The sequence below is a fragment of the Pinus tabuliformis genome, chromosome Q (genome assembly GCF_031772625.1).
Source record: "Pinus tabuliformis cultivar Carrire ecotype Pingquan chromosome Q, CPIR1, whole genome shotgun sequence".
Classification (NCBI taxonomy): Eukaryota; Viridiplantae; Streptophyta; class Pinopsida; order Pinales; family Pinaceae; genus Pinus; species Pinus tabuliformis.
The window spans coordinates 110,409,388-110,432,342 of record NC_142296.1 but is presented as its reverse complement, the minus strand read 5'-3'; the positions used below and the strand labels follow the sequence as shown (position 1 = coordinate 110,432,342).

At 38.1% G+C, this 22,955-nt stretch overlaps 2 pseudogenes across 1 annotated transcript in view; both read left to right on the top strand.

Moving 5' to 3' along the window:
• Positions 1 to 22,955, top strand: part of LOC149218475 (uncharacterized) — a 374,924-nt pseudogene that overhangs the window by 273,621 nt on the left and 78,348 nt on the right. The gene's annotated exons all lie outside the window — the stretch shown is intronic.
• LOC149218476 (filament-like plant protein 7) lies at positions 4,523 to 21,622 on the top strand (annotated as a pseudogene).

Here is a 22,955-nt window from a genome sequence, read left to right as displayed (position 1 = left end):
GTCCATTATATCTCACTTGTCTATTCCTTTCCTTTCCAAAAAATGCCTCTCTATCATTGATGAGTTTTGGCGTTACCCTGACCATATTTTGTTATCTGCGTTATGCAAGGAGGCACTTTGTTAATGGTTTTGTACTCTCATTTTGAGAGAATGGTTTTGTAATTTATAGTGCAACGAGTTAAATGGTTTTGTGCTAGTTGGACCATTGAGTCACTCTCTCATACGTCCTTTCTACGTCCCACAACATCGAGCAGTTGCAATTACACACGATGCTGGGGAGAAATTTCGAAGTTGTATGCTCTAGTGGGAAATGTAGATCTCCGTTGAAAAATTTGGAATTTTGACTTTAACTGCCAATTTGGAGCAAGAGTTGATTTGACTCCTATTGGGGAAATTATGTGTTATAATTCCAACATTAAATTATCAATCCGGGACTCGTAAGCTTCGAGGCACAAGCGCAGGTAACGCAGGATCAGAGCGTCTAACCTAAACTAACATCATGAAATCTGAAATCTATTCCTAAATTAAGTATGGAATTTCTATTCCTAGTTTGAAACTAATCTATTGATAAAAACATGCTCAAACAAAGGAATAACTCTAATCAAATGATGAACTAATTAAAACTTATTGAGAACTAATGAGCGATCTATTTAAATGAGTGCTATTTGATTCAAAACAACTCAACATGTAAAAGCCTAAAGCTAATTGCTCACACAACGCAATTTATTAACAAACTGTCTTTAATTCCATAAACTGCAAAATCAACAAATGATTAACTATGATAATTACTCTATTCAACTTAAGAAATCATGACAGGCTTAATTGAAATCACACAACTCACGCTTCCAAACTAAATTCTACCAATCAACTAAAATAGAGCAATTATGAGTACAAAATGCAACTACAGGAATCTTGAGTACAGAAGGTGGCTACAAGAAGAGATCAGACGGTTGACCAAGGTGGGAAGCAGCGACAAAGGGATTAGAGTCAAGGAGAAAGAGGAGGAGGCAACTCTCGCATCAGCGGGACGATAAGGGCAACAAAATAGGAAGAAAAAGGACATATCCAAAGTCAGATGCTTCAGATGTGGAGAAATGGGTCATTTCGCCACACAATGCCCTCGAAAGAAGGGCAAAGAAGAGAAGTTTGACCCAAAGGCTGCTCCAACGAAAGATGACGGAGAGGACAATGATGATGATTGCACCATGAGTGCTCATGCACCTCTAGAGAAGAGGTGGGGAGATATTGTGTTGTAGTCGGGACTCGAGAGGACTACATATAGGGCAGGATCCTTGAGGTGCCCAAATTCTTGGATCGCATATGGCTACGGGAGCCCTTAATGACAGTAGCAGAATGACAAGAGTTGGTGCGAGGGATGATGGAGCGACAGTGGCGGAGCTAGAGTACCAAAGTCTGAAGCAGCGCAATAGAGTGTTAAGCAGTGCGGGAGACACAAAGCAGATACAATAGCAGCGCATTAGCATAAGAGGGACAACACAGATTAGCAACAGAGGTAGCTTCAACATCACGGGGTATCCAAACTGACTAGCATGTCATATTTTGGGTGACTTTTCAGTTGCTTACTTCTCAACAACTGAGTTGCTGTGCAGTAGTTAGCAGTGGCAGTGCTATGGGCAACATGATGCAACATATTGAGAGGGAGTTGCAATATAGATGTAGCAGTGACAGTGGCAGTGTCATGGGCATCTATTGATTTTTGGTAGCATCGGATGTGCTCTAGCCTTGAAATTTGAAGGAGAGGCTAAGGCACATGAGATCTCCAAGACCTAGTAATCGTTTTGAGAAATTCCACTCGGATGAGGAGTTATTAAAATAATTAATATTTTTAATGGGTTCCTAAGTCTAAACTTAGGAAAATAAAAATATTAATGGGTATTAATAAAGATAAGGGTGAGAAGCTTCTGAGAGACGAGGATCAAGTCTGTTTTAATCTTAGCCATTGATTAGGGACTTAATCTCGGCCATTGATTCGTCAACAGGAAAAGTATAAGAGAAGACTTGAGGATCATTTGGAGCTACACTGGTAGATACTCATTATCCCTAGGAAAATCGATTCTCAAGTAAAGGAGATCGATTTCAGAGGGAGAGTTGCGGGGTGGAGGAAGAGGAGGGCATCAGCAGATGGCAGTGACTAAGGAGGAGGTGACGTAGGGACAGTGGGAGACAACACAGAGAGAGACGTAGTCCAGAGGAGAGACGCAGCCCTCACGCAGGTTGACGAGAGGGACGCAGAGCCACTCAGGGCCATGTTGAGCCACGCAGAGTGACGAAGAGGTGACACAGTAGTGGGAGAAGGGTCTCCAAAGTGTTAGAAAGTCTCAAAGGGAAAGTCTGAGGTGTTTTCTTTCAGTTTCTCTGTAAAATTAGTCCTTGTAAAAGTAATTGCTGCTGAAGATTAATAAAGCTCTCATCTCCTGCACCGGTTTTCCCACATTGGGTTTTTCCAGGGAAAAAACTGTGTTGATGTGATTGGTTCTTGTGCATGTATTTTTCTCTGGGTAATTGTGTGATAACTGCAATAGAATTTATTTTAATATTTGTTGAAGGGATTTCGTAAATAACTTACTGTGAACAATAAGTAGGTGAAATAAATAAGTTGCTGCAGTAGAATTTCAGTTTAGAAATTTTTACATGGTGTCAGAGCAGAGATCTGGCAACAGTTGAGGGAAATCAACTATGGGTCAAGAGCATGATGCAGAGGCATCCACTCAAGGGGACTTGCGCAGATTTCCAGAAGCGTGCACAAGGGACATGAATTACGATTATTCTATGTTAGCTTCTAGATTGGAAGAAGAAGTCGCTTGCTTAGCAAGCTTTGCCTCCTCTGAGGTTTGGTATATAGACAATGGAGTTTCCTGGCATATGACGGGAATCCGAGAATGTTTTTTAGATTATCAGGAAGAAAGAATGAATTTGTAGATCACCATGGGAAATAAGGCAAAGTGTACTCCAGTAGGAAGAGGTACTGTGGTCTTTCAAACTGAAGCAGGAGAGCAGCTTCGAGCAACTAATGTGTTCCATATGCCAGGATTGGGGATGAGCTACTCTCCGCATCTCAACTTCAAAACAATGGCTATGACGTTTTCTTCATTAAGGAGAAAGTATATGTCAAACACCCAAGTTAGAAAAAGAAGGCCCAGATTGGAATCAAAAGTAACAGGTTGTACAGTTTGCTGCTAGAATCACCAATGGCACTGATAGGTAGTAATGGAGACAAAGATTTGAATGAACTATGGCACAGGAGGATGGGTCACTTACACCATGGGGCTCTGAGAATTCTCAAGAAAACAGTATTCGGAGTTCCAGAACTAAGTACCGAACGAGATGATGTATGCAGAGGGTGTGCTCTAGGCAAGTATGCCAAAGCAACGTTTTCTAGAAGTAACAATAGGGCTAAGAGTGTGCTAGGATTGATACACTCAGATATTTGTGGACTGATGTCCACAAAAGCTCTTAGTGGTGCCGAATACTTCGTCACCTTCATCGATGACCATTCCAGAAAGACTTGGATCTACTTTCTGAAAACCAAGGATGATATTTTTGGTCGATTCAAAAAGTTCAAGGTTTTAGTGGAGAATCTAATAGGAAAGAAGATAAAAGTGTTGCGCTCAGACAATGGTGGAGAGTATGTTGACGAAGACTTCACTGATTTTTACGCTAAGGAAGGCATTAGAAGAGAGTGGACAACTCCCTACTCTCTGTAGCAGAAAGGAAAAACATGACTATTGTGGAAGCAACTAGGGAAATGTTGTATGATCAGGATATGCCTAAATTTCTATGGGCAGAAGCATGCAACACAGTAGTTTATATCCAGAACAAGACTCCACATAGGGCATTCGGCAAAATCACTCCAGAGAAGGTCTTCACAGGGAAGACACTTGAAGTCAGTCATTTTAGGATATTTGGGAGTTTAGCATATTGCCATATACTCGAAGAAAAGAGAGAAATTAGATCAAACTGTTGAGAAAGAATATCTTGTGAGATATGGCAAGAATGCTAAGGCATAGAGTCTATCTTCTAGGGGGTAGGAAGGTAGTAGTTCGGCAGGATGTAAAGTTCATGGAGGACAGGATGTAAGGCATATAGAGTCTATCTTCCAGGGAGTATGAAGGTAGTAGTTCGGGAAGATGTAAAATTCATGGAGGACAGAGCTTTCAAGAAATCCCGAGAAATGCCTTTCGAGAAGCAGCCGAAAGACGAGCCATTGGTCAAACCACTTCGACCAGCGAAAACTAGTACTAGAAATTCTCTTGAAGACAAAGCTTCAGAACAGGAGGAATCTCAGGAAGAGGAAGATCTAATAGATGTACCTACTACCAGTGGAAGAACGAGCTGGTAATTTTGATAGATTGTACGGGATGCAGAGGACTTCATTGGTGCGCCCAGGAATTATAAAAGGGAGCGAAGACAACCAGACAGATACCAGGCCTTAGTAGCTCAGGTTGGGGAACTTTCTAGTTTTTAGGAGGTCGTTCAACATCAAGTATGGGTAGATACTATGATGGAGGAATACATCTTTATAATGGTCAATGATGTCTGGGAAGTGGTACCTAAGCCTCAGGATAGATCAGTGGTAGGTTCGAGATGGATCTACAAGGTCAAATATGATGCAGATGGCAGTGTAGAGAAATACAAAGGCAGGTTTGTGGCTAAGGGGTATGCTCAGAAGGAAGGGATAGACTATGAAAAAACCTTCACCTCGGTAGCCAGGTATACTTCTATTAGAACCGTGATATCTCTTGCAGCACAAATGGGGTGGGAGATTCATCAGATGGATGTCAAGACGACATTCTTGAACCGGTAATAGAAGAGAAAGTATACATTGAATAGCTAAAGGGCTTTGAGACACATGAAAGGAAATCTCGTGTATGCAGATTAAAGAAAGCATTGTATGAGCTTAAACAAACACCTAGAGCATGGTACGGTCAAATTGATGGCTACTTGCAGAAGATGGGGTTCGTCAAGAGTGACGCAAACCCTAATCTCTACTATCTGGTCGTAGAGAATGAGCCTCTAATCCTAGTGTTATATGTAGATGATCTTCTCCTGACAGGATCATCCAGGGTCATCAAAGACTGCAAGAAGAACCTAGCCACAGAATTCAACATGAAAGATTTGGGACAAATGCATTATTTCCTGGGGTTGGAAGTTTGGCAGCAGAAGGGTGAGATCTTCCTTGGACAAGGGAGATATGCTACAGAAATCTTGAAGAGATTCAAGATGCAGGACTGTAGACCTATGGCTACTCCAATGATCACCAACTGGAAGAAGATTGATGCATCAGAAGATAAAGACGTTGATCCCACCTTGTACAAGTAGCTTATAGGGTCCCTGATGTATCTGGTCAATACCAGGCCAGACATTTGTTACGCTATCAACACCCTCAATCAGTTCATGGTGGAACCTAAGAGGGCGCACTGGGCAACAACCAAACATGTTCTTAGGTATATACAAGGAACAATCGAGCATGGACTATTGTACACCAAAGGCAATGACATTAGGCTGAGTGGGTTCACTGATGCAAATTGGGCTGGAAGTTCAGTAGATCGGAAAAGTACAACTGGGTACTGTTTCAACATTGGATCAGGAATGACCTCTTGGTGTAGTAGAAAACAAAAATCTGTGGCTCTGAGCTTAGCTGAAGCAGAATATATGGTAGCTAGCATAGCTTCATGCGAAGTCATATGGCTTAGGAAATTGCTTGTGAATCTATTCAGGAGAAGGATGGAAGTGACCAAGATCATGTGTGATAATCAAAATTGCATCAAGCTCTCTGAGAATCCAATATTTCATGATCGGCCGAAGCAGATTGATATCAGGTGTCACTTTGTCAAAGACTGTGTCCAACGAGGAGCAGTGCATTTGAGGTACATTTCTACAAGAGAACAGGTGGCAGACATTATCACCAAGGCTCTAGGAAGAACAAAGTTTGTTTATTTCAGGGAGAAGATGGGGATGGTAAAGAATCCATTTTAGTAGCAGAAATGGATGAGTGTTAGGAGTTGCAGTGCAACAGTTAGCAGTGGTAGTGCTATGGGCAGCATGTTGAGAGGTAGTTACAATACAGGTACAACAGTGGCAGTGGCAATGTCATGGAAGCAACAGTGCAGGGATGTGAGGCAGTAGACCAAGCATCAGCACAGGTACCGATGCGGAAGATCAATGTGATGTTTCTATGGTGAAGCATTACTAGAGCACGTTCCTCGCTAAGAGGGAGTGTTGATTTTTGGTAGCATCGGATGTGCTCTAGCCTTGAAATTTGGAGGAAAGGCTAAGGCACATGAGATCTCAAAGACCCATAAATATTTTTGAGAAATTCCACCCGGATGAGGAGTTATTAAAATAATTAATATTTTTAATGGGTTCCTAAGTCTAAACTTAGGAAAATAAAAATATTAATGGGTATTAATAAAGATAAGGGTGAGAAGCTTCTAAGAGATGAGGATCAAGTCTGCTTTAATCTTAGCCATTGATTAGGGACTTAATCTCGGCCTTTGATTCGTCAACAGGAAAAGTATAAGAGAAGACTTGAGGATCATTTGGAGCTACATCAGCAAATACTCTGTATCTCTAGGAAAATCGATTTTCAAGTAAAGGAGATTGATTTCAGAGGGAGAGTTGTAGGGTGGAGGAAGAGGAGTGCATCAATGGCAGGAAATGACTGAGGAGGAGGTGATGCAGGGACAATGGGAGATAGTGCAGAGAGAGACAGTCTAGAGGAGAGACACAACTCTCACGCACACTGACGCAGAGGGACGCAGAGCCACGGAGAGTGACGTAGAGGTGACGCAGGAGTGGGAGCAAGGTCTCCAAAGTGTCAGAAAGTCTCGAAGGGAAAGTCTCAGGTGTTTTCTTTCAGTTTCTCTGTAAAATCATTCATTGTAAAAGCAATAGCTGCTGAAGATTAATAAAGCCCTCATCTGCTGCACCGGTTTTCCCACATTGGGTTTTTCTGGGGACAATTATCCAAAAACAACTGTGTTGATGTGATTGGTTCTTGTGCATGTATTTTTCCCTGGGTAATTGTGTGATAACTATAGTAGAATTTATTTTAATATTTGCTGAAGGGATTTCGTAAATAACTTATTGTGAATAATAAGTAGGTGAAATAAATTAGTTGCTGCAGTAGAATTTCAGTTTAGAAATTTTCATAGCAGCAGTACAGATTGTAGCAACACAGTGGATGAGGGGCAGTAGACCGAGCATCAACAACGCAGAGGAACGATGCTGTGGATTAGTGTGATACTTTTGCTGGGAAGTATTGCTAGAGCACATTCCTCACTAAGAGGGAGTGTTGATTTTTGGGTAGCAACAGATATGCTCTAGTTTCAAAATTTTGTGTTGGGGCTAAAACACATGAGATCTCTAAGACTCAAAAATAGGTTGGAGAAATTCCACCTAGATTGTATTTTATTAAAATAATTAATATTTTTAATGAGGTTCTTAAGTCTAAACTTAGGAAAATTAAAATATTAATGGGTGTTAATGAAGATATGGGTGAGAGGCTTCTAAGAGACGAGGATCAAGTCTAATTTAATCTTAGCCGTTGATTAGAGACTTAATCTCGGCTGTTGATTTCTCAACAGGAAAAATATAAATGGAGGCTTGGGGTCAGTTGGAGAAGACACACAGAGAGATAGAGAAAATTGATTTTCTGAAGTGAGAAGTTCTCAGGAGGAAAATCGATTGAGGAGATCTCTAGCAGAGGGGCAGTTCGGCAGAGGGACTTCAGTCCAAGGCCGAGAATACATAGCAGAGAGGCAGAGCAACACCAGGAGAGACAACACAGCTCCAGAAAGGGTGACGCAGAGGCTAGAGGAGCTGACGCAGTCACTTAGAGGCAGCGCTGGGGTTTCTGTGAGGCAGAGAGAGCAACAGTTCAACAAATCGATTTCTGAGCCGGGAAGGCTCACTGGGAGGGTGATGCAGCTCCTAGAGGAGGTGACGTAGTTCCAGCGCAGAGCTTGGAGCAGCCATCGCTGCCCAGCACTGGGGACAACGTAGTCACCTGTGGGGTTTGTTCATCTAGTTGCTAGATTCGCCAAAATATCTGTCTTCAGATAGAGGTACTTCTGTCTAATTTATTGTTTGTTGGGTGAGTCCGATTTGGCACCCTAGTTGTATTCAGAAATATGCTTAATAATAAAACCCTCATATCTGCTGCACTGGTTTTCCCACATTGTGTTTTTCTGGGGATGTTTAGTCCAAAAATAAGTGTCCTTTGTATGGTTGTCTCATTTATTTTTCAGTACTTGATCTGTATAGTGGTGTAGGTTGCATTGTATTTACATTAATATTTTCTGAAGAACTCTAAAATTAACTTGTTAAACTGAAGAACACAAGTAGGTAATGCAAATCAGTTTATTGCAGTAGGATTTGTGGTTTGTTAGATTTAGAAACTTTCACATTGATGAGGTGTACAGGGCCATGTTCGAGTTTTTAGGTGGTAGTAGCCCACAACAGATTAGTGAGGCACGCGGAGACATGTCCAATGACAAAGTACCGACAGATGCAAAGTTATTCAAAGCCGAGACAGATTTTCTAGACGGTAGCTACCTATCACTGATTGTTAAGGGTGTTATGCATGATGTGACATCTGTGGAGGGGCAGTTAGTGGCTCATGTTGAGCCCATGGTGGAGGAGGATGAGCAACCATCCTTGGAGTCAGCCATCGATGAGGAGCAGTCAGGTGTGTTGACCCTGCCGCCTACACCTACCTACAAGCCAGTGAGAAAAGCCTTCAACCCCACAAGGTGTGGTTGGTAGTAGGGAACTAAGAGATGGGGTTGTCACACTAAATCCCCTCTCTCTCCGTTTAAACTATCTCTTTGGTTAGCTATGGGGGATGGTTCCTAATATGGAAAACTACGTTAAAAGAAATGTGAGGTTCTAAGAGATGTTTAAAGTGAAAGTGGATTACTTTTAAGAGTTATGAGCAAGATATGATATGAGCAATAAAAATCATTAACATAATAAAACCATAAAACCAGTGCCTTAAGATAAATTGTTCAACAAGAATGAAAGATACATTTTCTCAAAACAAAAGTAGAATGCTTCCGAAAATGAAAGCAAAGCAATCTTGAAATGGAGACAAAGATGTTAACACGATAATCGATACAAGATATAAAATGCTTTCAAAATATAATCCATGCCTAAATCAAAGCGTATAGATATATCTTGCAAAAGGAAAAACAATTACTGTTCTACTTGCAAAAGAAAAATGAAATAGCTTGCCAACATAAAATTTTCAATAATGACAAGTAAAATGGACAATTGCAAGTGAAATCATGAGATGTATTATTATAAGATGCACCTATATTAGATTTGAATGCAATTAGTCTTGGTTATTTTTAATCTAAAATGCCTAATCTAAATGAGAAGTCTTCCTCTTGAGCTCTTACCAAAGGGTAAAAATTGGGGTGATTGTAAGAAAGAGGGGGCGAGGGCACGAAGGTGTCATTAACGATACCCGTCCCTTGAGTCTTACGAGCTAGCGTGTGCCTTCGTTCCTACAAGGGGACAAGCCACCTTCATAACTGTAGGGTCACAATGCTTTTACCTTACTTCGTACCAGATGGAAGAACTTTCCAAGAAAGTCTTTTTCCCTATACTTTCTATCAACCAAGCTTATGCTTGGAGGTTAATTGAGTTAAAATGCAAACTATGCTAGAATTTGTAAATGATATGCAAGTAAGTTTTCCCAAGGAGATTTGCAATGCTTCAAAATAATGGAAATGAGATAATGCTCAAAGTAAATTGCAAGTGTAACTTCAATTAGAGAAAGAAAATTAGCTTATAAGTGAATTAAAGTGATGCAAGTAAGTTTGCTTTGCGAAAAAGGAAATTGCCTCAAGTAGATGGAAATGCTCACAATGATGTAACTTGAAAAATTTCTCTCAAAATTGTACAAGACATGTAAACATAAGCTTCATAAATAAATGAAATTGTAAATTGCTCCAAGTAAATGTCACAAACCATAAACTTATAGCAATTGAAAATGAGATGAAGCTAAAAAGTGAATTTTTGCTTGTAAAGTATGCTTTGAAAGTAAATGAGCAAAACCACAAATGAGCCTATAGTGAGGCAAATTGTAAAGAGAGCAAATGTTAGACAACTAAATTAAACTTGCTACACAAATTGAGATACTTGCATGTAAGAAATGAGTTGCTCTAAAGCAAAATATCAACTTATACTTCAAAGAAAAATGAATGAAAGGCAAAGCATCAAATGAAACTTGTAGCAAAATTTAACTTAGAAATTGAAATGTGATGGTGAGGTTGTGTTAATTTTAGAGCATGCAAAATGAGCTAAAAAGGAAAGTTAGAAAAGATGAGATGCCAAAATTAATCCACCCACACAAAATCCTCCTTCTAAATAAGGAGAAAGGATGCCTTGGGTAAACCCAAGCTCCCACAAGAAAAAAAAAATCTTTTATTAAGATATTACAATGGTGTAAAAGCCTCTTAAAGGGCTGCCCAAAAGATGAAGGAGGTTTGTACAAAACGAGAGCTAGAAATAGCTAGAATATCCCTCCAAATTATAGCAACTTCAAAGGGCAATGAAGTCCTAAAATCAGAAAATTACAAGCTCCCAAAGGCCCATGGTCTAGCCTTCTTTGCAGCTCCTTCTAGTGTCCACAGCCTCCTTAGAATAGATCTTGGGTGCTTGAGAGGTCCTACAAGAAAGATAGAGTTTTCAATGGTCTTTCCTCAAGGCACTTGTTGTAAAAAATCCAACAGAGCTCCAACTATGGGCTGCAAAATCAAGACAAATTTAGTGTAGAAATGTATATAAAATGAACAAATATGATACAAAATAATGTACAAAACCAAATCAAGTGATGGCAGTGAAGTTTGAACCCCATCACTTGCCTAGCTTGGAAAATGCTCTTAAATAACTAAATAAATCAATGAAAACACAATTTTTTAAAAGAGATTTAAATTTAGAAGTATTTTCTTGTACACAAGCTATGTCCAAGAAAATATCTGCAAGAAACCACTTTATAAGATAAAACTATGGAAATTCAAAGAATCAATGAGAGCTCTTTGGAGAATGTGTCAAGAGTGGGTTGGTGTTAATTTAAGGTATGTTCTATGCTTAGAGCAATTTATTTCAATTTTCATAGCTAGCTCAATATCTTTTCCAGATTAGCAATCACATCAGCATTAAAGTAAATTGCAAATAGAACATAAACATAGATCACAGAAGACAAGCCAAGACAAGAGGACACAAGATGTGGCGCTAGCCAGGGACAAACCCCAATGTGGGGAAACCCTTGATGAATTCTTCTTATATGTTCTTCAATAGTTCGACAGAGAGAGAGAGAGATAGTACATATACAACATAAGTCAACATTTTGACTTACCTAAATAAGAGCATAGATCATCTCTAAGTAGATGATACATGAGATCACTGTACTTAGTTGAAGACATACTACTTCAATTGATTCTCCATCGCCTTGCTGCGACTATCATTGTGCTGCTTCTCCTCATCATGCTGCACCTCACTGTGCTGCACCATGCTGCACACATCATCACTATGCTGCACTTCATCACATGCTCCCATCAATGGGTTGCACTCGATCATTATGCAGCACTATACTACTGTCTCTAACACCATGCTGCATCCCACTGCTGCATCTAGATATTGAGCTGCATCCATAGGCTGTATCTTAACATGTTGCATCAATTGCTCTAGCCAACTGTAATGCTTCATCAATATTATCCACCATGTGACCTCGTTGTCCCATGCATCTTTGCAGCACCATGTATCTTTGCAGCACTATGTAGCCCAACTGTCCCATGTATCTTTGCTGTACTAGTTACCTTGCTGTCCCATGTACATTGCTGCACTAGTTACCTTGCTGTCCCATGTACATTGCTGCACTAGATACCTTGTTGTCCCATGTACATTGCTGCACTAGTTACCTTGCTGTCCCATGTACATTGCTGCACTAGATACCTTGCTGTCCCATCTTCCTTTGCAGCACCATGTGACCTTGTTGTCCCATCTTCCTTTGTTGCACCATGTGACCTTGCTGTCCCATCTTCCTTTGTTGTCAACACACCATACAAACGCTACTATTGGAGACTTCATTACTGCTGTAATTTCTGGGACTGGTTAGGGCACACAATAGTCCCTAACTATCCTCAAATCTGGCCTAGAATTTCCCTTATGAAATGCAGCCTACCCTAGTGTGAACAGACCTCATTTAGATGACTCCGTCTAGGGTATTCTAGGACTGTAGCTAGGGCTTCCTTAGGACTGCGGCTAGGGCTTTCTTAGGACAATGTCTAGGGCTTCCTTGGGACTACATCTAGGCCTTCTTTAGGACAGTGTTAGGGCTTATTTAGGACAACGTTAGGGCTTCTTTAGGACTGCGGCTAGGGCAAATTATTAAGCCTCCCTTCCTCTTGCGTCTTAGGGCTACTTCCTCCTAGATTTCTCTCACACTAAAACCCAAAACAAGTGGAGAGAATTCAAGAGAGAAGTGTGTGTGAAATGACTCTCAAGTCATCTCCTTTTACACTAAAATGTTGAGCACATGTGGGTGTTATTTAGTTGGTGGCCGATCTTGACGATTTGTCTTATAACACAAATAAATTCATAACTCCATGAATACTTATCGAAATCGGATGATCTTTAGATCAATTCTACACTTCTCGATGAGAGCGATCCAAGAAAAATATCAGCTGCCATTAATAAGATGACCCACATGGAGTTTGGCCCTAGTTGCTAATTTTAACACTCTCTCTCAACTAGGGAGAACTCCATTCGCTGATCCATCTGCCAGACTGTACTATCTCTACCATTAGTGCCTTGCACTGCTCTGTTCTACTTTGTTGAACCATGAAGAAGAAGAATTGATCGAGAATGTCTCATACCATTTTCTACTGACTCGAAGTTAGTTCCATATGAAGAGAGTGTGTCATACCACTCTTACTGATCCCAGATCGGTTTCATTGATCCTAGATCAATGGAGGTCATCCTAGCATAGGGAGTACGGTAGATACAACGATGCATCCATTGATAGTACTACTATGGTCCCTAACCCTATTTCCCTACTCATTGGTCAGATGAGAGGTACTTCCCATGAGTCCTGTAAGGCTCTGTAATATTTAACCAGAAATGTAAAGTTTTAAAACATAATATGTGTTTTCTTCAAACCTATTTGCAGCTTAAATGGTTTATCCACATTCATATAACTGAATTACTCAATTTGGTATGGAATACTTACCTGTATTTCGGTGGTTGATGCTGCCTCAAACTGCTCCCGTTTCCCGCTTCTGTTACCAAAAGACCGAAACCACCCAACAAAACTGAGCATAAACTCGATACTCAGTCCAGTAAGCTTCTCCATTGAAGCAGACTGTTCCCCCGTGCCCAGAAACCTTAGAACAACTAGCTCTTCTTCTGTTTGTAACTCAAGTCTGCAAAGATCCTTCCATCTTCAATATCCCCTTCCTTCTTCGTTCTCCTCACCTTTTTCAAAACTGTTCTTTCTGGTTTATATCCTGTTTCTTGACGGTTGCCGCCCTTTCACCAGCAACCCACCGTTTCATCTCCTCGTGACACCCTCTCATGTCACGTCATTTCTTTTAATATAAAGGTATTATGAATTTAAATTTAATATTCTCTTTTTTTATTCTTTTGATCTAAGTTACTAGATCCGACATCGAGAGGGTGAAGAATGGTGGTTCCGCAGATCTGAACCAGATCCGGATCCGGATCTGCCAAAATACGGCTAAAATACGTATGCGTCCCCAGCCAGCCAGGAACGCTGCCGTCAGTTAGCCATTGTCCCCACGTTGCTGTCAGTCAGTTGTTGCCCCAGCGAGCAACGCTTAGCCACCGTGCTCAGCCACCGCCTCGTTGTTGCCCGTTGCTGCTCAGCTGACAGGTTAAAATTTTACTTTTTCAAATTTCATATAAAATACACAACAAATGGTCCGGTTTTTATTTATTTTTTGTTTTATTTGGAAGGTTGATTGTATGTTTTTTTGTTTTTTTTGTAAAGGCCTGCAAATGCCAAATGGTGGATTGTATAGTCGCAAATGCCAAATGGTCGATTTTAGTTTTTTTGTTTTTGTTTTTAAAGGCAAATGCCAAATAGTTGATTTTTTTAATTTTGTTTTTAAAGGCCTGCAAAATTCAAATGCCAAATGGTATTATTGTTTATATAACAGTGAATGACATTCTATAGACTATATATATAACAGTTAACTATTTAGTATTATTTAGTCAATTTAAATTTTATAGTTATGAAATATTCAGAATTCTATTATGTAGTCAATTTATAACTATTAGTAATTTACTAATTACATCAAATGCTAAATAGTATTATAATTATTATATTATATAACAACAAATGGTAGAGAGCCCCAAGGGTTAGCTTAGCTGGTCAAAAACCGTGCCTCGCCATTGGGAGGTCACAGGGTCGAATCCACCCGAAGCCCTTGGGGTCAGGTCTTGCAGTAGGCCGAGGGGCGATTTAGCCTAGCTATCGCCCAGATTTTTCCGTGGACGTAGCGATCACTCACTGACCAGGGTGCTCGTGAACCACATGCAAAAAAAAAAAAAAAAAAAACAACAACAACAACAACAAATGGTAGATTTATAACAATAGTATATTAGCATTCTCTTTATTTAATATTAATATATATTTTATTGTTCCCTCCTATATAATATAAAGTTATAATATATATCATATATCTTTAATAATGATTTTTTATAAAGTTATAAAGTTATATAATTAATAATTATATTTCATATTATGATATTTGTCATCTCTAGCATGTATATCATATAGATATATGTTATATAATCAATAATTATAAAGTGTCCACTATCTACTATTTAATTAATAGCTTTAAAGTGTTTTTTAAAATTATATATAGATATATTGTGCGTGACGTATTCTTGCCGTATCTGGATATTGCATTCTCAAAAAACTGGCGATCCGTATCCGGATCTGTATCCGTATCCGAATCCTGGTAACATAGCTTTTAATATAAAGGTCCTAGGATTATACTAAGAACCTTACCCTTAGTTTATTTATTATTTATATTTTTCTCTAATCATTTTATTAACTTATTAATAATCTAAAATGTATGATTATATAACCATCTTTTAGAATTTAGTTTAATTTTTAACATTTATCTTTTATAATTATTTTTACGTTATACATTTTAAATTTAGTATTTACCCATTAATCATGACGTATTTAAGCAATATGGGTATTGATGGGTGAATATAACTTCTATTTGAAGAAGCGTCATGATATTTAATACTTATAGTTAATTTAGTATATAAATACTAGTGCGGTGCATGCGACACATGCATATGTAGCTATCATATGCATGCATCGTATGCCTGCTATTATTCTTGTGTTCTCTGTATTATAGATAGGTCGTTACATACACTCCCCCTTCTGAAAACTTCGTCCCGAAGTTAGAGTTTTTATCTTATATGAATACTTATGATATCGATTAGTACATTCTTGTTCAGATTGTGCATCGAGGTTAAATTCTTACTTAATGTGAGGGTACTATAAAATTGGTGTTTTGAATACTTTTAGGTTTATAACTTTAATGATCATGTTTTACTTCATCAGGTGCCCAGGCTATCATAAAATCATCCTATCCTTCCTAATCTCTTCCGCTCCCATCCTATCCGTCCTCTACTGGAGTATGCCATGGCGTCAGTTATACTGACCTAACCATTCATAAACTCCAAGGATGACAGCGTCGACTATATCGACCTGATCCCTAGTAGGCATCCGACCGTCATCATCACACGTCTAGGGGAGCGTGACTCACACAGTCCTCCCATGACTCTAGGGTTCAGAGGATAAATGATGGGCAACACCTCCACCCCTCCTAGTAGAATCAGGGTTAATTCCCTATCATGGAATCTCTGAGCCTTAATTGTTCTGAGGTTCCTGTCATCACGTGGCCATTTTGGTAACAGATATTATCTGCAATCATAAACACTTGTCCATGCATTTATAAGATGTGCATTAACATATTCAAAACAAATAGCTTATGTATAATTCACATATGTCAACTACAGTATAATATACTTTGCCATATTCTATTCATGTCATTAACTTTCATATTAAAATGTAATCATTCTTTGATTTCTATCTCATCAATCATATTGATATGCATAAATAAAACAAAATTATAATATCTTAATTCCCATCAGAAGCAAAATTACTCAAATATTTAAACTTTACTTTGATAACTATAAATAACATATTCCGGCTTGGTATCCATGTACTAGCGGAATTAAACAGATATTATATCATAAAAATTCACGTTTATATATGATCATTTCAAAATGGTTCTGAGTCTCTGATTTAAAGTAGAGCAAATATATACAAAACATGGTTTTAAGGTTCTTCAAAATTGACACAAGTTGGGGTAATTTTGACATATGATTTCCGTATCTTCCCATTGTACCTCTAGTGTCTATATTACTAATATAACATTCAACATGTATTTTCATGGTTGTTTGTGACTCACTTTGCTATAGAAGCACCTTTGCCTCCCTTGTCCGTATATTTCCGTTTGCCCATCATTTATCAAGTTAATGCTCTCAGACTTTATCATAATAGAGGATAATGCACATAATCTACTAATTGGAACCAATTGTACTGCTATGTCGACATCATTTTATATTTTAAACAAATTATCTATTAAGTCCCAATCTTTATCCTTTATTCAAGATATGGGAATCCTTTGAAGGATCTAAATTCAACTTTTACCTGTGAATTCAATTATTCTCTCCATAATATTAAATTCTACATATTCATGAATTAATTCGCCACTTAGTTTAATTGGAAGTGTTCTTTTAAAGAAACCTCTCTATGTCCTGAGATTCAAGGTAAAAAGCTTCAACATATCGGTTTTGCAAATCCAAGTGTGTTTCTTCATCTGCCAAAGTGTTGTCTTCAAACACTGAGGAATCATTTATGTCTTCTTTAATTGTTTCTACAGAAGGGATGAGAGGTTCTCCAGCATCAGAATGTACATTCTGAAATTCTTTCTCCAAAATACTATTTTGTAAATACTATTTTGTTCACAGGAGATAATAACCTGCTCTCCCCAGAAATAACAGGAGTACTATCTTCATCTCTCCAACTACCACGCATTGAATCAAAATCACTAGAATTATCCAACTCAGAGTACCACTCTTGCTTTAATTTATGTGCTGCCCATGTAGATAACTGTGTCTTGCAAATTTAAGATTCCTTGAATGCTTGATCAAAGAGTTTAGAGGCATAATATCATCCTTTGTTCTTTCCTTCCTCTCCATGAAATATAATATAATAAGAAATATCTTCCCTCATGCAAATTTTTAGATTCTACATAATTTTATTAACTTTCACATTAGAAGAGTCCAAATCAAGTTTTTTTTTTTTTTTGTTTAAATTATTTACGAAGGAATTATATTAGATTGTGTTATAAAATAGCTTTTGTTTACCAAGTCGATGATGCCAAGATTTCATGTAGATTACCGGGAGCATATATTAGTATGGTCGGCATATATTAGTATGTAATGATAAGTATTAGTCACAATATTATTAACAATATAAGCAATATAATAATAACTCATCGTAAACCACGTGAACTATGATAAATATATATTTTATATAAAACTGAAATAATTTGAACTCGTTATGCCTAAGAATTTCCGTAATTGCTCATTCAAAGGACAGAGTATGCAGACATTTCAGAAATTATAGATATCACATTCATAATCATAAGTCATGATTTATATAGGTATCCATGTACCAGCAATGTTAAGCATAATAATTTGAAATCATTCTTTCGTGTATTGATTGTGCATAAAACTTATGGCTTTGAATTGCTAACTGACACTTGATATTTAATCTTACCAGCACATATTGTTATGTCTCAAACATTCATTGATCAACTAGCTGGGTTATTATCTTACTTGGTAACAAAATGCATCATATGGATAGTCATTAGTAAAGACAAATCTCAATTCATTCCTTTTAACAATAATGTTATTTGTTGTGCTCTTTTATATATAAATTGTTTGAAATACCTAGATCAAAGTATGGTATGCAACAACATTTGGGGACATATCTTGTACTCAACATTTCCTCTAACAATAATACACCATACATTGCTCTATGTTTAAATGGTAGTACTCTTTCAATACCTTGGCCCTATAGGTTGTATTTATGCTCATGGAACCTGTGCTCAGGTTATATTCATCAATTATAAGGGTTGCTAAATTAGGTCTGAATGTTGTCCCAACAATCATTCCTTGAAAAGTTAGTGCAAATGCCATGTCAAAGTGATAAGCATTACTCATAAATTTCCTTTTTCTGTCCTGAATTCTATTTCTTGTACCGAGTTCCAATGCTTTTATTTACAACAGAAAATATGTAGCTTTATGACCTTTTCTTGCATCTTATTTTTCCACAATTTCACTTATGACTACTTGTACTAGCTTTAATATTTGTTCTACAAATTCACTGGTCCATAGGTATTATTGTGGTATTTGGACCCTGCCATGATTTCTAAAGAATCCAATTCGCTAGATCCTTTGTACTAGAAAATTCAGATGAATCTGAGAGTCTATTGGTGCTTGTGAACAAAGTGAAAGATCTAAATGAAAAGCTTTCTGTTTCCTTAGCTGAAAGTAATACTAAAGATGATCTGGTGAGGCAACTCTCAAAGGATGCAGAGGAAGCGGTTTCAGGCTGGGAAAAGGCCAAGGCAGAGGCAATTTCTCTTAAGCAAGAACTGAATGCTGCATTCCAACAGAGGTATGCAGCTGAAGATCGTGTTTCTCATTTGGATGGAGCACTGAAAGAATGCATGCAGCATCTACGATTTGTTCGAGAAGAGCAAGAACAGGCTATTCATGATGCTGTCATGAAGAAAGCCAGAGAACTTGATGTAATTCGGGTAGAACTAGAAGGAAATTTGGCAGAAACAAGACAAAGGCTAATAGAAGCTGATGCAGAGAATAGTGCAATACACAAATCTCTTCAAGAGGCAATCAGATCAGCTGAAGAACTGAAAGAGGGAAAAAAAACTCAAGCTGAAGCTGAAGTAAATCTACTACAGATCAGACTAAGCTCTTTGGAGGAAGAGAATGCTGCAGTAAAATATGAACTCCGTGTGCTAGAGAAGGAATTAGAAATACGCAATGAAGAGAAAGAGTACAACAGAAAATCAGCTGATGCTGCCAACAAACAACATTTAGAGAGTATGAAAAAGATTGCCAAGTTAGAGACAGAATGTCAAAGATTGCATGCAAACAGAGGTGGATTTTCTGTAGGTTCAGTGCTTGGAGAGCCTGTCCATGTTAATGCTCAAGAAACTAGCATAAAACAGATAAATATTCTAAAGAACTCTAGAAAAAAAAAAAAAAATAATGAACTTCAAGTTTCAAGGGTCATGTGTGCACGGACAGCTAATAAATTATCACATGTTGAGTCACAACTGGATGCTTTGTGCAGAGGCCATGGTATTGGTAGAATAAATGGCATGGCTATTGATGGTCATGTTGAGTTCTCAAAAGGTACAAGTATGAGTTATGAACCAAGTCTTGCTTTAATTTCAGAGGATGGTGGAAATGAAGATGAAGCTAGCTGTGCTGAATCTTGGGCATCTGCATTGATTTCTGAACTGGCACATTTTAAGAAAGAAAAGCCTGGCATGCTCGCTAATAAAGTGATTGGGTCACCAGATTTTAATTTGATGGATGATTTTATTAAGATGGAACAATTAGCAACAGTTTCGTCCAACGAGATTGCAGAGTCTGCAATAGTTTCTGGAAAGCCAGAAGTGCAATCACAAGGACCTATTGAAGTGAAAATGGACCAAAATAGCAATGCCTTACTTATGATGGAGAAGAAAGGTGCTTTAGAAGTAGTCGCTGCAGAGAGGGAAACAGAGCTTCTAGTCACTGATAAACACACAACATGTGACCAGCAATTTTATACCTTACAATCTGAGAATTTGGCCAATGAGGTGGCCCTTTCCAGTCCTGAAGAGCTTTTGCACATGATTTTGGATACTCATGCAAAAGGCAAAGGTTGGATGGAGTATTAGAAAAGGTGAAAGCTACTATTCCAAAATTACAACATTATGATGCTGAAAAAATTAACAAAATAAAAGAAAAGTTAACTTGTCTGAAAGTTTTAAATACTGATGGTTTGAACAATAGTTCTCAGGAGGGAGTCATGTCAGGTCAGTTTTCACCAAAATCTCTATTTGAAAGCAATTCTTCTGAAGATGAAACAGTTCCATTTACTACTTCCTATATGAGATTTTTGTTTTTTGGAAGCCTCATCTCAGATAATAACAAAACTAATTATATAATTAAATTATTATTATATATTTATATGCACAGCGCAAGACCTATAGTCACTTAAACTTGAACTGTTAATAATCATATGGATACGGCAAAACACTTATAATTACAGCCGGGTTAGACATAAAGAGTTTGACACATGACATAAATGACTCTCGACCTGTTCAATGACGAAACCCACAATATAAGTATTATATAATTAACTTATTATATCGATAACCTTTATCATGTACTCAGAGATCGATCCACGAGGAATGTTCTCCATGTAACAGGTAATTTAATATTTATTATTTTTAACACTTCTCCAGTGCCAACGCAACAGAAGGAATTAGATGGTTTTGCTCGTAAGTGACTGACAACCAATAAAAAAAAATCATCTAATGCTTAAAATAAAATAATAATTAGTCATACAGTTAGTTACACGGTGCGATGAAGATGTTCTTAAAAACCATCATCAATATTAATATATTGATGATACCCAGAATCAATGCGTTCCACATGATCAATGAGATTTAGGTATAATTAATCACAACACTTAAACTAACTTTCACTCGAACCAACCCCTAACACTCTTTTTAACTAACCCTCGAGACTCGACACCTAATACTTGTATACACGTCAGAGTTAGATGGCACGTCCAGCTTAATATTGGCAAATTAAAATAATTAGGATATTCATGTTGAAGCTACTTTATGGTCATCTCGTTCCGGTTTGAATTTGGAAGGGTCACGTTACTGGTTTAATATAATCAGAAAGAAATCAAGAGAAAAATGCAATTAGAAAGAAATCAAGAGAATGAATGTGCTGGAATCAATGAATATGCGATAGTAGGTAAAGGAATTCCGTGGTAGCATGTGTAAGTTAAAAGTTGGCTGATGCATTTGGTGTCTAAGTGCACTGGAAGACAGCGTGCCTTTGTGTTGAGAATGATAACCCTAAAACAGATAGAAATCACATGCTCCCGTGGTATTCCAAAGTGTAAGGCCCGCTTTCAAGGCTGCGTTCAAAATGGCTTGTGCCTTCCCCTGTTGCTCTGGTCAATTAGCCTCAATTCCAATTTAGCGCTCACATCAGTGCCTTCGCTGACCAAAGCCATGAAGACCGAAACATACTGAGAATTGTCTTCTAGTTTTTTTTTGTCAGGTTAAAAGTAAATGGCCCAGTTGTATCCTCTGACGCTAAAAGTCTCACTCGCAAGGAAATTACCGACACCCATGCCCTTGGCGGTGATGAGAAATAGTACGAAAAGGCGGTATCAAATTTCCTCGAAAGTTAGTTCGATGTAAATGCTGATATCCGTGTGTCTGAGTCCAGAGAAAAATAGCGACAGTTTCCGCCTATGGTCCTCCTCTTTAATATAAATTCGACTGATGGGCAGTAAAAAAAAATACATGGGAAATATATCCATACACGTTAAGACGATCGTCCAGTTTTCCAAGTGGAAATTGTGGGGTTACAACACATAATTGAATTTCACAGTTTAGAAACAGAAACAACCAGAGGTTGGCTAATATGCAAAAGCTTGGAAACGAGTTTTAATGGCCCTGCAATGTCTCGCAAGGTTATAATTTTAATGAACATTATAAATCATCTACAGACAAGGAGAATGAATAGGTTTACAATATTGAGCTAATTTGCCTGCAACCTAAATTTAATTGGTGGATGCTTAAGCAAAGCTATAGGGATTAGTTACTTCTAGGGCCTGTAAGATCCCAAGGGTTTGAAAACCGTGCTCTGATACCAAATGTAAGTCTCTGTAATATTTAACCAGAAATGTAAAGTTTTAAAACATAATATGTGTTTTCTTCAAACCTGTTTGCAGCCTAAATGGTTTATCCACATTTATATAACTGAATTACTCAGTTTGGTATGGAATACTTACCTGTATTCCAGCGGTTGATGCTGCCTCAAACTGCTCCTGTTTCCCGCTTCTGTTACCAAAAGACCAAAACCACCTAGCCAAACTGAACATAAACTCGATACTCAGTCCAATAAGCTTCTCCATTGAAGCAGACTGTTCCTTCGTGCCCAGAAACCTCAGAACAACTAGCTCTCCTTCTGTTGGTAACTCAAGTTTGCAAAGATCCGTCCTTCTTTTGTATCCCCTTCCTTCTTCATTCTCCCCTCCTTTTTCAAAACTGTTCTTTTTGGTTTATATCTTGTTTCTTGACGGTCATCGCCGTTTCACCAGCAACCCATCGTTTCATCTCCTCGTGACACCCTCCCATGTCACGTCATTTCTTTTTTTTTTTGTAGGCTGGGGTGGGACTCTTCGATTTACATGTCCATTATGTACCCCTCTACGGGGGAAGGGTAGCCCAAGATTTGAACCCAAGATCTCCAGTTCGGTGAGACTTCATTTCCACGGCCCTTGCCGCTTGAGCTACCCCATGTGGACGTCACGTCATTTCTTTTAATATAAAGGTATTATGAATTTAATTTTAATATTCTCTTTTTTTTATTCTTTTAATATAAAGGTCCTAGGATTATACTAGGAACCTTACCCTTAGTTTATTTATTATTTATATTTTTCTCTAATCATTTTATTAACTTATTAATATAATTTATTAATA